The sequence below is a fragment of the Orcinus orca genome, chromosome 7, assembly GCF_937001465.1.
Source record: "Orcinus orca chromosome 7, mOrcOrc1.1, whole genome shotgun sequence".
Taxonomy (NCBI): Eukaryota; Metazoa; Chordata; class Mammalia; order Artiodactyla; family Delphinidae; genus Orcinus; species Orcinus orca.
Window position 1 is genome coordinate 84,668,734 of NC_064565.1, and position 14,855 is coordinate 84,683,588.

Here is a 14,855-nt window from a genome sequence, read left to right on the forward strand (position 1 = left end):
GGCTACAAGGGTGAAGGATTTCAAGTAAATCCACTGGAAGCTAAGGATTCGCCTTTGGTCTTCAGCCCCTGACACCACCATGTCTGTGAGATCACAAACTTCTGCCATGATTTACCACATCCTTTTTGCAGTTATATATACTCTTTCAGTCTGTCTTTAGGTTTTAATTCAAAACATGAGGAAGGGGGAGGAGGGAAACGTGAGGATTGGAGCAAAAAAACAAAACACAAAATCCAGCACCTATTTCCTTTCAAGAACAGAGTAATGATCACAAATGGAGAGTTTCAACTTTCTAAATAAATAACCTAATTTTTAATCCTTCCCCTCCCCCCATCCAAGCTATTTATTAATATCATATGTTTGATCTGTGTCTTTGTAGTTCTGGAACTTATAAGCAACTCTGCTTTCCCCATCTGTGCCAAGATGTTTCAGACTAGTCTTTGAAATGCTGCAAATGCAGATGAATGTGACATAAAATAGGAACTGATTACATACACGTTCTATACGTGAGTAATGGTGACACAGAACACAGAGGACATTACATGTTCATAGAGTGCACTGGACAACTGTGCTTCACATATGCAAACATGAAGAGATCATCAAAGTACGGCATGCCATCTCTAGCATATCTATTCTAGGAGCTCAAAATAAATTGGTTGATTTCTTGCAAATAAAGTGACAAGAAAACTTCTCCTCTGGTACCTCAGTAGTTCTAAAATGAAGATATATCAAAGACTCATCAACTGATAGAACATACTGATGCATATGATCCAGATTATGTTTTACAAGCAAAAGAATCCGTCAATTTGCTTCTCTCCTTTCATTACTAAGGAAATGACTGTATTAACTTACTACACACACTGTTGGACTATTTTAGCTTTATCTCTTTGGGAGGCTTTCATTTCACATGAAGCACAAACTCAAATAAGGATTTCTCTCAAAAGTATACTCCCAAATTATACCTACATGGAAATATTTGACATGTGTCAACCACAATTCCCTTTCTGCTCTTCTAGTACCACAGTTTTGAGTACACTGTTGACATGAATTGTCAAAAAACTGAAATGAGAAAAACTATATTTAAGAAAACATTTGCATGTATACATTGCACTTAAACAGTATATGCTCACTTTGGCACATTCTGTTCATTTAGATCATAATAGAAATAAAAAGACCTTTCCATATCCACATATGTTTAAGCATTCACATCATAGATTTTAGCTCCCTAAGTTTAGAGTACTTTGAAAAAATAATCGACTCCTCATTTTGAAGTGCACTGTCAGGGTTCACTTTATCATATCTAACAAAGCAACTCTGTTAGAATAACTTCCCCTGTGTTCTACCCAAATCTGTTGGGTGTTTGGCACTAGGGAATCCCAACGTAATGGACTCATTACGTTACATGGCTCTGATTCTGCAAAATGAATCTAACCAGGTACTTCAGTTAGCCTTGTATACCACACACAGAAAGAAATGCAAAGACAAATGCCATGAACATGGAGCAATAAATGTAAACTAAAGGAGAGCATGAAGAGGAAAGAGTAGAAACGACGGCTGTTTAAATATATAACTATTTCTGATACCTGAGTGATCAAGTTAGCTGTAATACCAATCAGCCATTCAGCTATGGAAACACCTAAACCTTTCTTTCATAAAGTGGCTTTTGGCATGTCTTACTTATGAAAAATAAATACATGGATATCCACAGAGCTTTTTAAAAAAAAAAAGCTAATTGGAGTCTATTCAGTGCTGTGCTGGTAAATGTTTAACAACAGACTCTCTACAGAAAAAAAGCTCCAATTGAATCATTTGCCAGTTCTTACAGTGTGAATAATTCAACCACGGCCAGTTCCATTCTACTAATGGTGTAAAAACCAGCTTCCAAAATTCCTGAAAACTTAACCATCAGTTCCTGCTAACTGGGGTAAGCTTACTCCAGCACACCCTGATCTGCTACCGAAAGTGATACCCGTCCCTCCTGTGCTTTCCAGACTTGGTCACTGGAATTCCTTCACCTGGCCCAACTTGCCTGTCATTTTCCCAGCCCCAAAGGGATTAGGATGAACTTGATGTGATATACAATTCCCTAAAAGATTCCATATCGAAAGGTGAAGGGCTATATGATTTGCAGTGAATTAGATCTAGAAACAACTTGTGAAGAAATTGAACTTGTGACCTCGGAACTGTCAAATCTATCTAGTTTGCTTGATCTCCCATTTCTAGGGTTAAACCGAGTAATAATAAAATAAATGAATTTCAGGACTTTGGCAGTTTTCCTTTAATTGAAAGTATGCTTGTCTATCATTACAAGGGGAAGTTCTAGACTTCAACTTAATAAAAATCAGCAGTAGTTTTCAGCTACATTAGATTTCCACACTAAACAGAAACAGCTGAAAAGCCACAGTAGGTAGGTTTGGCTACGATAGTTTAAAACTCAGTGGCTGGCTTTCTCTTGTAATTGTCGTAACTATCAATCATAAGAAAATCAACTGGATCTCTCTGAGCCCCTATAAGGTGTTCATAATTTGTTATGTTGATGCTAATTTGTTTTTCCAAAATGCATTTAAACCTCCCAGGGGCCATGTGTTTTTGTGTTATTTTTTGTTTTTTACATTTGCATGAAAATACTCAAATGGGGATCAGAAATAGATGAACCAACTCACAGAATGAGTGTTTCAGATCAGAATAGTCTCTGAGATCACCTAATCCAGGTTATAACTGTTTACAAAACAGTAAAAGGAAATTCTAAGGGATAAAACCCCTTGTCCAAGGTCACAACCCTGTGACTGGAGTCAAAGTCACTTACAGGCCCTTTTCTTTACCTTATCATCTTTTTTCCCGTTTGGTCAAAGGTTCATTGGAAATAGAAAGTAGTTTCTTTCTTTACAAGATGCTCTAGTTCCTGAAACACTGAATAGAAAGGCTTAGGGGTTAATGAACATATACAGAAAAATTTTTTGTATTTAAGAACTTTTCAACTACACTCAGATTTAAGCAAATCCCAGTCATCTACTTTATATGTGCTTTTAAAAATCATAATCAGAAGGTGCTGACTTCAAAAGAAGCATTTACGTTTGTTTCTACCATTATGTGAGCAAGGCATCATGATTTTTCAAAATTAAAATCAAACGGTTACACTTATCATCAGGTTCTTAACCCTGTGTCGTTCAATCATGGAGTACATGACGCATTTGTCATGAACTACACTTTAAATAATTCATTACCATCAATAGTAAAATTTGCAAATGTTTTACTTTTCTACCTTTGTTTTGTTTTTGGTAAATTAGAACTGATTTCTATTCTTCTACAATGACACTATTCATACTTACTTCCTCTTCTGTTTACTTGCTTATCTAGGAGGGAAAGAGGTAGAATTCCAGGTCGTGATGCCAGGAATTGAAGTAACACGAAAACCACCCATTATTATTTTCAGTATGTGGGACCCATTAAAGACTGTCTTAAGATCTTAGCAAATTCTGTATCTCTGCTCAGCCTACGAATACATAGCCTGTTCTGCAAAAGTCTGTATTCATTTCCCTGGTAGCCTCCAAGCGACTCAAGACCAGAGAAAATTTCATTCTCCTTAAGTCTGTCAGAGCCTGTACAGAGCTGCTGATAGTAAATGCTTATTTAATACTGGACCAAAGAGACTAAAACATCATTACTGCATCTTCACAACTTTGTGGATTCTAATGTGTTACAGAAGTGATTAACATAGTTTTACAAAGAACTGCATATGTAGATTAGTGACCCAAGTAGCATTTTTAAAGACAGTTTTGATGAAAAACAGATGGATAATAAGCATGTCTACTCCACCCCTAATTTCACCCCGACCACACAGACAGACACTTCTTATTTTGTCCTGGTCATGTTCTGTCTCTTCACCCAGGATGATTTCTCCAAGTGGCAACCTTATTATTTGGCACTGGGGTATGGGCTAATTCACTGTTTTGAACCAACCACCTGGCTCATTGGTGTTGATAAAGCTGGGGCCTTTGGAGGGTCGGGTGTGTGAACTAGTCCCTCTTAATAATGAGCTCGTTGTGGCAGAAAATGTGTTGTTCAAGGACTACGGGAGCTGCTTCTCACTACCTCCTTAAAATTTCTACTGGAATGCTTCTCATTCATAGTTAATTGTTGATATGAAAGGTATTCGTTGTCTTTGCAGAAGTAACAGAAATGTACATCTGCAGAGAAGGGCTTCTCCACATGGATGAAGTTCTTTGGACTCTAGAGAATAGACTCAGAAGATCTGTTAGCTTTGGTATCTTCAAACATTTTTTTTTAAGGTAATGTCATCTCTGAGAGGCTCCATGTGTTTTAAAGATATTACCCAGTACATTCGGGAAACAGCTGGAAAAACTGAGGCACAGAGATGGCACCCAAGGTCGGGATCGGAGAAAGGAATACAATCTATGGATTCCACTAAATCGTAGTCCGAATTCTAGGTTAAGGCAAGGCAGCCAGAGGGAAAATGAAGTCTGTTTAAAAATGCAATCTACGTGAGTAAAGGGGAGAGCTGCTCAATAGATGCGTGAAATGTGAAATTCTGTTTTATGTACTGTTATATACGTGGTGCCTAGAACGCCACCTGGCACACTGAAGGAACCCAACCAATATTTGCTGAACCGATGAATAAAAATGGCAACCTCTCAATTGTGTCTGCAGCTTGGGTCTGAAAACAGTTTTATCAGTCAATTTTAATCAGCCTTGCCAAAAGCCAGACTTTGCTAGATATCTATAAAAGTATAAAGGAGGTATTTTCCTTCTCACAGATGAAATACGGCAAGGCCCTTCGTTAGAACAATGACACATCAATGTCCACAGTGCCTTAAGTTTATTGTTGGTTTTTTTGTGGGTGGAGAAGAAGGCAGGATGCATGTGAACGCACTGACTTGGTCTATTTTGCCTCTCTTTCTCAATTTGCTCCACATTGCTCGCATTGAATCAGTTTGCCCCATCACAAAATTTACTAGTCATTGCCCTAAGCTCTCTCAGCTTAAAAAAAAAAGTGTTTCAGACGTTTCAGATTATGGAAAGAAAGGAGAGTGAAAGGAAGGAAGGAAGTAGGGAGGGAGGGAGAAAATAGCTACACTGAGTTGGCCAACAGAACAATATCAAGAACATTCTCTAACTATTCCATAGCAATATATATTTTTCAAAAGACAACTAAGCTTTATGTTCAAAAGTATTACGTTTAGTCTCATTTTCTATCAGAACATCAAGAAAAGGCCAAGGTGCTAAAGGTTTTATAATATTCTTACTTTAATTTTACCAGAAGGAAAAGAATATGACAATATATATGAGGAGTACCTTGCTGTCCCAAAACCTTTAAAAACAGACATAAATAAATGTAATTTATATTAGTTATCTTAGTGGTTTCTGAGCACTGAGCAGTGCAGAAACTCGTATCAGTGAGGAGTATTTGTCCTGATGTAAGTGACACAGCTAATCCTGCTTCTTCCCTTCACCTATAGAGTGGCATTGGGCAAAGTGCCTTCTACTCAGTTTTAGGATCTGAGAAACAAGGAGTATATCAGTAACCCACAGCATGAGCTGAAGGGATTGCGCTGCCTCTCAAAAATGCAATTAGACTATTATTTAAAGAACACAGCAATTATGGAAGAGCAAGCTACTCAGGAAACCAAGGTTCTCTATGCTGCCACAGGACAGGAAAAGACTGGGAGAAGTGGAACCCAGCTGCTTGACATTTCACTTCCAACCAATAGCTAACCCTGGATGTTTAATTTGGAAGGTGGTGTGTTGTGAAGATTTAGTCACTAATAGGGCAAGCTCTGCTTGGCAAAAACACTGGAACAACCCCATGAAGAATGAGAAATAGAAAGCTAACTCCAATTATTAAAATGATAAGCCTGGTAAAACGCTGAACCTGCTTTAAAACAGTAAATAGGCAGACCCAGAACAGAGTATGATAAAATTTTAAGTTTAATTCCTATCAGGATCTATAGCACAGTGCCTGAAAGCATGGATGTACATGATAAATGTTAGAAAAACTGCAATGAAATATAAAGGCATAATACTTTGGATACACACAAACTTAAAATCACTCTTAGGCATTAGTTCCTTACTGCTTACATGTCCAGAGCACTTTACATTTAAAAAGTCATATAAATCTCCCTTGATACGAGAATTTTTTTTTTTTTTTTTTTTGCGCTACGTGGGCCTCTCTCTGTTGTGGCCTCTCCTGTTGCGGAGCACAGGCTCTGGACGCGCAGGCTCAGTGGACATGGCTCACGGGCCCAGCCGCTCTGCGGCATGTGGGATCTTCCCGGACCGGGGCACGAACCTGTGTCCCCTGCATCGGCAGGCAGACTCTCAACCACTGTGCCACCAGGGAAGCCCCATGAGAATTTTATATTAGACTTGTTAATCATACCTGCTACCATCTATCCTGACAAATGCAGGGCTCCTAAAGGGCCTTAACTTCCCAGCCCAAGGACATGGCATTCACAGGTTACCTGTAGGTGGTCTGCAGCCAGCTAGCTTTCCACTTCCCATGCTCCTTGAGGTCATTCTAACCTTGTGTCCAACAAAGCCCTTCCTCTAAAATGCAGTGACTTCCAAATTAAGCATTCACATTACTGGTTGGAAATTAAGTGTCAAGAAAGTTTGCCTTCATGGGGATAAGGTGGACCAGCCAATTTCTCTCTTATAAGTATTTAAAGTAATAAATAAGAGTGGGTAACAGAAGCTGGATTTCATAAAGGCATACAAAAAAGTCATGAGGTAGAGCAGAGGTCGTGGGCAGGTCAAGGTTTTGAGAAGGTAGAATTATAATTCAGAGAAACTCTGCATAGTAAGCAGAAGTCATATGGTAGACAACTATAGAGTAAATGGTAAATCAGATGAGAGCAGAAAGAAAAAGACTGATAGCAGGAAGAAGCTGATATGGGGAGGGGGTATGTTATATCCAGGATTGCAAAGGAGGGGGTGAATCCACGAACTCCAGCTGCTGAATTACAAGTCCCAGGTTCAGAGAATTCACATATTCACAGTCCTACACCTGGATTTTCATGAAGTTCTTTCACCCTCAATTTCTTTGAATATGTCTCCAATAATTAAGCTGGAATTTCTATGTCTTGCAAAAGAAAAAAAAATTACTTTAAGAAACTTTAAATTTAAAAAGTAGACAAGCAACTTGCTTAAATCTGTAGAGAAAACAAAGCCATAGCTAATGTCCAATCTATCAGCTAGCAACTCTAAGGAAGTTATTAAACTTTTTCACATCACCACCAAGAGAAACCTGTTCACTACACTTTGGAAGAAGCTGAACCCAAGATAGAAATGTCCATGTTCTAGAATAAAAAGAGTTAGTTGTAAATAACCTCCAAATCTTTCTATATTCCTGGTGACAAATTTAAAAGTTTGGATGTGCTGAAAGGCTAACTGGTCACAAAGAAATGAGGAACGCTCTCCAAGTTGAATAAATGCATGAAGGATAGCATAACGTTAATAAGAAAAAGGCTAGCGTGGCTCCTGACTGATGGTCAGGGACTCCCAAAGTTTTCCCGACTGAGGACCTACGTATACCCAACTGCTATAATACTTCATCTAAAATGGCAGGTGTCTATCTGCACATTTCCTCACAACTAGGGTAGAGTTTCAAACCTCTAGAGCCACATTCAGATAGCAGGCTTTGAATAGGAGCTTGGAATGAATCCAAAATGGGAGAATTTCTAGTAACCTGGTTAAAGAATTTGCAAACATCCTTAATTGATTAATTAATTAGCTTATTTATATTCTTAGACACTGTCCTTTTGAAAGCAAATTCACAAATCAAAATATACCTACAGCTGAAGCAGAAAGCCATGATCAAATTCTCAGGGCTTAATCATAGATTTCAAATACCCTTAAACACTAGCAATGAGAGTCACATTCCAAAGCTACCTCAAAAACGCCGAAAAAGCTGAAGAGAAAGTGAAAATTTCAGTCACATCAGTTCTTTGACATCACACCAATGAGCTACAGGTTTCACAGCACTGAATATCCTGTAAAAAAGAAGCTAACAAAACTAGATCTCTTCAGTAGAATGATTAAAAATTAAATGATGTACGTAAACAGCTTTGCCTAATACCAGACAGCTATAACAGCAAGTATTCAGGGAAGGCTGGCTGCTGCATGTTTAGCAGTTCTTTCTAGCACAGAGAAAAAAGTCAGACGCTGAATGTAGACTAATGTGGATTTAAGGTCCCACTTTGAGCAGGTTACTACACTTCTCTAAGCTTCAGTTTCTCACATGTGCAAGTAGATGCTGCCCCCCACAACCTTGGTGGGGTTTCTACACGGGTTTCTCAGCCCCAGCACTATTGACACTGTGGAACAGATAAGTCTTTGGTGGGGAGGCTGTCATGTGCATTATGGGACATTTGACAGCATCCCTGGCCTCCACCCAGTAGATATCAGTAGAATCCCCAAGTTATAGTAATCAAAAATGTCTCCAGACACTGCCAAATATCCCATGGGGGCAAAGTCACCGCTGGTTGAGAACCACGGGTTGACATCAGCACAGGGATTCGGTAGCTTAGAAAATGCTGAGAATACCCTGAGTGGGTGGCAATGCAGACAAGCTGAAGTATAAAGCTGGTGTCAGCTGTCACACACCAGGTCTCTCACATTCTTCCTCAGTGTACGGCATGGAATTTTAAAACAAGTACTTGTCAGGAAACCACACAGCAGCAAGCTCAGAATTCCTGGACTTACAAAATAACCCATGGAAACACTGTGGTGGAAATATAATAAAGCAATAAAGCACAAACTGCACAGACAGGAACAGTTTGGCAAATGCTTCCCAATCAACCCCACTCAGTGACCTAGTCATAGCATGAGCGATGTCCTTTCTTCTCTACTGCACTGAGAGTGAAATCAGAGGAAAGACTGAATGCCAAAAACGCCTGTGTTTTCATTCAGCTGGCGATCCTGGCTTCAGGCAAGGCTCTTCATCTCTGCTCCAGTTTTTCCAATTGTAAAATGGAGTTGGTAATAATGAATACCCTGACTTAACTAGTTTTTGATTCTAAGTTTGAGGCCCCTCATGATAGGGCCTCAGGTCATAATAACCACTAGGGGTAAAATCACTACAACCACAAGAAATCATTTTGTCTCCGACCGTTTGAGGTAAACAATGGAATGTATTTCACCTTTTTCGTGGAATGTTTTAGTTTGTCATACCATTTCATCTCACCTATGTTGGTCTTCTTTGCGCTATCCATACATGAACCAGAAATATTACGTATATTAGCATTTTGCAACATTTATTTTTCATTATTATTCCCCAAAGGAGCCTTTGTAGGCATTTTTTCCTAATCATTTTCCCTGCATCATGAAATTTTAATACCAGATATACAGAATATCTCTTTATGTACTATGTCCCTTTGGAGGGCAATAAACAACTGTAAACAAGATTTTTATGCCCCCAAGAATCAATGTTTACTCCCTGGGGCAATACTGCCCCCACTGAGGGTCCATAGTGTAGGTGAATCTAGTTTGCAAGGTGTGTTCAGAGCCTGGAAAATCATGTTTTAGACAGTAGGAACTTAAATGGGGGTTCAAAAGAGACTTAGAATATCAGAAAGAAAACTGGAGAAACGGGATAATTCCATATGACATCAAACCTGGAGAGAACTGAATTCCCAAGGAAAAAACATCTCATTCCTCCAGGACCCCCAAGTCCCTAGGGCCGACTATACCCCTTAGCGGACCCAAGCCCAACTATAACCTAGCTTCATCCCTGAAGGGAAATTCCATCAAATATGCATTTCAAGGATTGTTAGGTGTTAAAATTATAAAAATAAATGACACACAATGGTTACCATGGAAGAAATCAGAAGCACACGGCAAAGGTGTGTGTGGCTTTAGTGTGGCAGCTTCGGATGTAGGACTTGTGGGGCAAGCTGGTCTCAATGGGACAGAGTGACGGGACAGGAGCAGCCTAAGTGAACAAAGTGGATGGGACATATGTGCATGGAAATAGCATGTGGGCAGTGGGGATCCTGCAGCAGGATGGCAAGGATGTGTCCTGAATAGAGTATGTCAGCTCCAGCCATGTGGCCCAGTGGGTCAGATCTTCTGAATTTCTGGATTGCTATGTGAAATCCAGATTTTAAATGAAATATCCTAATTTCTAAACGTGGGGTTGAATTTTTCAAACCTTTCATGGGCTTAAAAAAAAAAAGAAACACATCTGCATGCAATATAAGACTACCAATTAGTAAACTATTTGCAAACAAAGGGCAAGAAAATTTTCCTTCCTTGTGTGAGGAAAGAGGCTCTGACTCTTAACGGACTTCTCAACATCACAGAAAGCACTGAATGGGGAGGGGGTGATTCCAAGCTCTTTCTTTTATCCAGTACATCTGTGGATCTCTAATTTAACAGACTATATCTGGTGAGTAATTATGCACAAAGGTCACCATTTCATATCTTTATAATTAAAAAAAAATTGGGAAATAGTGTACCCTAACTGCTTAAAGAAACTTAAATGGCACCTTTCCGTGACAAGTGGAGTGGACTTCTGTGTGTATTTTAATATGCTGCATCATCAGAGCCTCTTAATAATCACTGATTTCACCCATATTTAACAATTTAAAAACCAAAGGAGACAAAAGACCTGTATGCAGAAAACTATAAGACACTGATGAAAGAAATTAAAGATGATACAAACAGATGGAGGGATATACCATGTTTTTGGATTGGAAGAATCAACATTATGAAAATGACTATACTACCCAAAGCAATCTACAGATTCAATTCAATCCCTATCAAACTACCAATGACATTTTTCACAGAACTAGAACAAAAAATTTCACAATTTGTATGGAAACACAAAAGCTCCAAATAGCCAAAGTAATCTTGAGAAAGAAAAATAGATCTGGAGGAATCAGGCTCCCTGACTTCAGACTATACTACAAAGCTACAGTAATCAAGACAGTATGGTACTGGCACAAAAACAGAAATATAGATCAATGGAACAGGACAGAAAGCCCAGAGATAAACCCATGCACCTATGGCCACCTTATTTTTGATAAAGGAGGCAAGAATATACAATGGAGAAAAGACAGCCTCTTCAATAAGTGGTGCTGGGAAAACTGGACAGCTACATGTAAAAGAATGAAATTGTGTATGGTGTTAGAACACTCTCTAACACCATACACAAAAATAAACTCAAAATGGATTAAGGACCTAAATGTAAGGCCAGACACCATCAAACTCTTAGAGGAAAACATAGGCAGAACACTCTATGACATAAATCACAGCAAGATCCTTTTTGACCCACCTCCTAGAGAAATGGAAATAAAAACAAAAATAAACAAATGGAACCTAATGAAACTTAAAAGAGTTTGCACAGCAAAGGAGACCATAAACAAGACCAAAAGACAACCCTCAGAATGGGAGAAAATATTTACAAATGAAGCAACTGACAAAGGATTAATCTCCAAAATTTACAAGCAGCTCATGCAGCTCAATAACAAAAAAACAAACAACCCAATCCAAAAATGGGCAGAAGACCTAATAGACATTTCTCCAAAGAAGATATACAGATTGCCAACAAACACATGAAAGGATGCTCAACATCATTAATCATTAGAGAAATGCAAATCAAAATTACAATGAGATATCACCTCACACCGGTCAGAATGGCCATCATCAAAAAATCTACAAACTATAAATGCTGGAGAGGGTGTGGAGAAAAGGGAACCCTCTTGCACTGCTGGTGGGAATGTGAATTGGTACAGCCGCTATGGAGAACAGTATGGAGGTTCCTTAAAAAACTACAAATAGAACTACCATATGACCCAGCAATCCCACTACTGGGCATATACCCTGAGAAAACCATAATTCAAAAAGAGTCATGTGCCACAATGTTCATTGCAGCTCTATTTACAATAGCCAGGACATGGAAGCAACCTAAGTGTCCATCGACAGATGAATGGATAAAGAAGATGTGGCACATATATACAATGGAATATTACTCAGCCATAAAAAGAAACGAAATTGAGTTATTTGTAGTGAGGTGGATGGACCTAGAGTCTGTCATACAGAGTGAAGTCAGAAAAAGAAAAATAAATACTGTATGCTAAACATGTATATGGAACCTAAAAAAGAAAAAGAAAAAAAATGGTTCTGAAAAACCTAGGGGCTGGACAGGAATAAAGACTCAGATGTAGAGAATGGACTTGAAGACACAGGGAGGGGGAAGGGTAAGCTGGGACGAAGTGAGAGAGTGGCATGGACATATATACACTACCAAATGTAAAATAGATACCTAGTGGGAAGCAGCCACATAGCACAGGGAGACTAGCTCAGTGCTTTGGGACCACCTAGAGGGGTGGGATAGGGAGGGTGGGAGGAAGGGAGACACAAGAGAGAGGAGATATGGGCATATATGTACAGGTATAGCTGATTCAGTTTGTTATAAAACAGAAACTAACACACCGTTGTAAAGCAATTATACTCCAATAAAGAGGTTAAAAATTTTAAAATGGTGTGTTTTCTGCCTAATTAGACAAAATGTAACGTCACCAAACTAGTACTACCAACATATGAATTTTTAAATTCCTAAAACATGTAAGCAATTATATCTTCCTAAAATTTTAATTGATACAAAGGCACAAGTGAATCCCAACCCTGAGTCCAACAGCTTAACTTCTGGACAATTACAGACATTTTTAAGTAGTCTGGGACCTTTTTGAATACAGTCCTTCCCAAATCACAGAGGCTGTGCTAACTCTATTCTCCAGTCTCAAGAGTTTTGCTGGTTAGTTCAAGTTCTCTTCATTTTTCATATCACGGAAGAGAAATACAGCATTCAAAGCAGTGTCATCTGGACAGGCATGACGTAAAAAAAAAAAATAAGTGATGTATTGGAGACTTTCACAGTTGTTCTGGGATCAAGGTCAATGGCTAAGACAAAGTCAGTGTAGAGAAAATTACCTTATTTGTAAACTCTTTAGCTAAGAGCTGAGTGATAGGAATAATCTTTTATAAAATAAGTGAATTCTCTTAGTGATATCAGAAGTTAATGTTAATAGCCACAGACTGCTTAAAACTGAAAAGGAAAATTACAGACTGACTCTTAGCCATTATTGTCAGCACACTTTAGTTCTGACACACTAACATAAAAGGTAATAAAACTCATAAATCAATTGGCTGCCTGCTTCTAAGATTTACTTTACTTAGAATGGTCAGTTAAAAGACAAAATACGATGTTGAATGTCATTTTAGCTACCTAAACACAGGGACCTCACAGAGATGAGAATTTCTCGACAAAGAATGGAGACAGGAATATACAAGAGCCATCATCCAAATGAAGGGAGGTCCTCATTTTAATGGAAAACAAGTATTAGTATCCTTATCTCAAACTTCTCTAAATTTTCAACTTTGTCATCATCCTATGATAAAAAAGAAATGCTACTAATGTCTACAATAAATCAATTTTTTTCACTCCTGTTCTGTTTCTATCTTGCTTGGATTGACTAAGATGGACCCTGAATGAAAAGTCCACACAAAGTCAGTAGTTTCCTGAAGCTAGCCATTGGCACTGTGTTGGTTCAACACAGATGTTTGGATCAATTCACATCAAAATGAGAAAAACAAGGGTGATGGTGAGTTTTTCATATGACTGAATTTATACATTTGTAAGATCTTTTGCCTAAGGCTATCCTTTTCATTAATTTGTTTGTTATTTTATTGTATGAAATATATGAATAACAAACGTGAATGCCCATTGAATTTTTTTTACTTAGACAATTTTACTAATTTTTATTTGTAAATATATTTTATAACAACTAATTTTAATGGTCTTTCTAATTCAGCCAAAATAATATTTTAAAGTACATTCCATTTCAGTATTTGCTCTTACTTCCACCACCTTGAATTTTTTGAATAAATTTATTTTCTAAAATAAAAGGTTGGTGAACCTACAATGTGCCCCTGTTTAATTTTAATTTCTACTAAAACTCAAAATCTAAAAACCACCGCTCCATGTGACTCAGCACGTTGGTCTAATTATCTATAAGGAGGTGCCCTGGTGTTTGGATGAGGCCCCAGCTAGGAAAGGACAAGAGAGGGAAGGCTGGTCCTGAAGGGTAAGACTTGGGACTCATCTCCGGGGAATGAGTCACCCAAGCACTAATCCAGAGCCTGGACAGCGGGCTCTCCCACTTATTAACCAAGTACCCCTTTTTACCTCCCCTCTGAGTTCACTGTGGGTATTATAAGAGGCTCCTGTATGTGTATAGCTCTATGAACTCATGAGTCTAACGATCTGGGCGATTCACTCCATGACTTTGGAAAGTGACCAATGAGAGCATGAGAGCACTGACTGAGATGTCAATATTTGGATGAAAAGTGATATAATGGCCCCACTGGCTTCTGGCTTCTCCCCAGGGGATGTGAGGGTGGAGTAAGGGGAAAGGTGACAGGAAACCTCAGGCAGAGCATTTCACTGTGTCCTTTACCGTCTCTCCTATGCTCTCTGATCAAGACCCCATGCCCCACACTTCTTTCATCCTCATCTTCCATTCTTCACACACATGTGCACACGTGCATGCACTCCTGCCTCAATGGCCCTCTTCTTGCTACACACAAGGAGATTCCGACAGGCCTTAGAGGATCCTCTTTGGTGGCAGTTGGAATTGGTGGTATTGGACAGGAGGATAAGTCTCACAGTCTGACAAAACAATTTGTGGCACAACTCAAAGAGGTGTAACTGTAGAAACCCTCATTAATATTTCTTCCCGAAAGTAATTGACTTTAGACTACAGCAAGCGTCGGTAGTTAAGATCAATGACTCTCAGAAATAAATATTATTTCTCTCAGTGAGAGCAAAAATCTAA

At 38.7% G+C, this 14,855-nt stretch overlaps 1 protein-coding gene across 4 annotated transcripts in view; it reads right to left on the reverse strand.

Moving 5' to 3' along the window:
• The window catches only part of SATB2 (SATB homeobox 2), a 201,623-nt gene that overhangs the window by 21,794 nt on the left and 164,974 nt on the right, over positions 1-14,855 (reverse strand). The window lies entirely within an intron of this gene.